The 2,547-nt window shown below is 43.7% G+C and overlaps 1 protein-coding gene across 19 annotated transcripts in view; it reads right to left on the reverse strand.

Annotated features, from left to right (window-relative positions):
* LOC126501214 (uncharacterized) overlaps positions 1 to 2,547 on the reverse strand; it is a 166,316-nt gene that overhangs the window by 72,155 nt on the left and 91,614 nt on the right. Inside the window, exon 4 of one of the 19 annotated variants that reach the window (XR_007591583.1) lies at positions 1,343 to 1,451. The exons of the other annotated variants lie outside the window; for them this stretch is intronic. The gene's annotated coding sequence lies outside the window, so the exon portion shown is untranslated. Of the gene's footprint in view, positions 1 to 1,342; positions 1,452 to 2,547 lie in introns of those variants that run through there. 19 annotated transcript variants of the gene reach the window in all.

The following is a 2,547-nucleotide window of genomic DNA, read 5'->3' on the forward strand; positions in this document are numbered from 1 at the left end:
CGGAGGATATATACACACGGAGGATATATGCACACCGAGGATATATACGCACACGGAGGATATATGCACACTGAGGATATATACACATGGAGGATATATACACACGGAGGATATATATGCACACAGAGGATATATGCACACGGAGGATATATACACACGGAGGATATATACACACGGAGGATATATACACACGGAGGATATATATGCACACGGAGAATATATGCACACAGAGGATATATACACACGGAGGACATATGCACACAGAGGATATATACACACGGAGGATATATACACACCGAGGATATATGCACATGAGTACGGAACCCATGTCAGTCAGGAGAGAGCTGGAATTTTAGGTTTTGTTTTGTTTTGTTATTTTTTGAGGAAAGGTAACAGTCCTGGCTCTCCTGGAACTCACTTTTCTAGCCCATTCTGATCTTGAACTTACAGAGATCTGCCTACCTCTGCCTCTGAGAGCTGGAATTAAAAGCTTGTGCCGCTACTGCCCAGCCAAGAGATGAAATTTTAAGCAGTTGTGAAAATCTTGATCTGGGTGCTCGGAAGTGAATTCAGGATCGCTGCAGGAGCAGTGCCTGCTCTTACCAACTGTACCATCCTCCTAAACCAACACTCTTTTAATATATCCTATTATATTTGTTTTATATTACCCATAGGTCCGATAGGTCAATTTTATTACTATTATTTCATGTGTGTGGGTGTTTAGCCTACATGTATGTTTGTATACCATATATGTGCCTAGTGTGGACATCAAATTCTCTGTAACTGGAGTTACAGGAGGTTGTGAGCAGCCATGTGGGTGCTGGGAATTGAACCCAGGTCCTTTGGAAGAGCGTGCAATGCTCTAACTGCTGAGCCATCTTCCCAGCCCACCAATTCAATTTTTAATTATACAGAGACCTGTGTCATCTATCTTTGTAGGCCTACTTCTTGTACCATGTGAGCACATAGTAGGAGTTCAAAAAATATCTGTTAAACAAAATATTCTTATGCTTCTTAGTTACCACTGTTGCAGCTGTCTGCTTTACATATTTTAATAAATAAGTTTTGCAATGTTAATGACTGCTATTTTGATTATATTTACATACTAAGTTTATATAAGGGGAACAGCACAAAAAAATATCTAGACCTCAAACAAAATTCGCTTTCCAGATGAAATACCGCTGAGAGTTCCTTCTTGCCCACTTTGCTGAGAGTCGGCACCCGTTCCTTGGGTGGTGATACTGCACAGACCTGGAGGACACTCACCAGGGGTCTCCGTGGCCCATGGGACCTTGTCTGAAGGAAACCAGGCATGGGCTTGAGATGGGGTTGGCTGGCTCAGCTTAAACACTTCCACAGAGTGTTGTTTTCCTCAAGGCACAGGATAAGCGAGGCCAAGCCTCAGGTCTGGAAGAACTCACAGAACTCTTGCTCCGCCGGGTCATTCTCCACTACAATTAAGCAAGAGGTCTTAGTTTTCTCAGGTGTAGAAAATAGCATTTACAACCGTTCCCTGGTAGTCAGATGACAAACGCAACACAACTCCAGTGTTCAGGAAGCACCAGGGCCTGAAGGACACTGGGAAAACTCTGAGAAGCTCCTTTAGGCACTGCTCTGTTGCTGTGATAAAGGACCATGGCTATAAGGAAGAATATAAGTTTTGGTTATCGGGTCCAGAGGGGTAGGAGTCCATCTATCATGGCCATCAGGCATGGCAGCAGAAGCTGGGAGCTGATACAACCACAAACACAAAGAAGACAGAGGGAGGGAGAGTGAGCACACACACACACACACACACACACACACACACACACACACGCATGCCACCTTCCCAAAACAGTGCCACCAAATGGGAACCAAATGTGGGCCTGTGGAGAACACTCTCGTTCAAACCACCATAGCCACGCTGTCTTTGGTGATAATTACAGCAGTAAGTATCAGCAGTGGTTGAAGTCACTTTTGTATTTCTTTTAAAAATGCATGATAGAATTCAGAATTTTGATCAAGATAGCACTTCTGTACCTCAGCCTTGGAGGCATTTGCTCAATTCCAAAACAAAGCAGTGGTTCTTGTGTTTGCCTTACTATAGAAAAGAATGTGTAAGGCTCAATCGCTTTAGAAAGAATAAAAGTTCAGCCGGGTGATGGTGGTGCCAGTCTTTAATCCCAGCACTCAGGAGACAGAGACAGGCGGATCTCTGTGAGTTCAAGGCCAGCCTGGTCTACAGAGTGAGTTCTAGAACAGCCAGGACTGTCACAAAGAGAAACCCTGTCTGGAAAAAGGTTGAAGAGTCTGCATGTGATCTTAACCTATTAGACTCTCAGAGTAGCACAGGATGTCATATGGTGTGTCTGTCTGTCTGTCTGTCTGTCCTGGTTTTTCTCCCCCTTATAAAGACACCAGCATTAGTCATAGGACTCCACACTGATGACCTTGTCTAATCCCTGCCAAAAGCTCCACTTCTAAGCCTTGCAGTTAGATTAAATTCCTACTCTGTTAATATCTCAAAATGAGGGTTGAATTTCAACACACAAACCCCTGCATATA

Source organism: Alexandromys fortis, unplaced genomic scaffold, assembly GCF_014885135.2.
Source record: "Alexandromys fortis isolate MF-2015 unplaced genomic scaffold, M_Fortis_MF-2015_v1.1 scaffold_44, whole genome shotgun sequence".
NCBI classification, from domain to species: domain Eukaryota; kingdom Metazoa; phylum Chordata; class Mammalia; order Rodentia; family Cricetidae; genus Alexandromys; species Alexandromys fortis.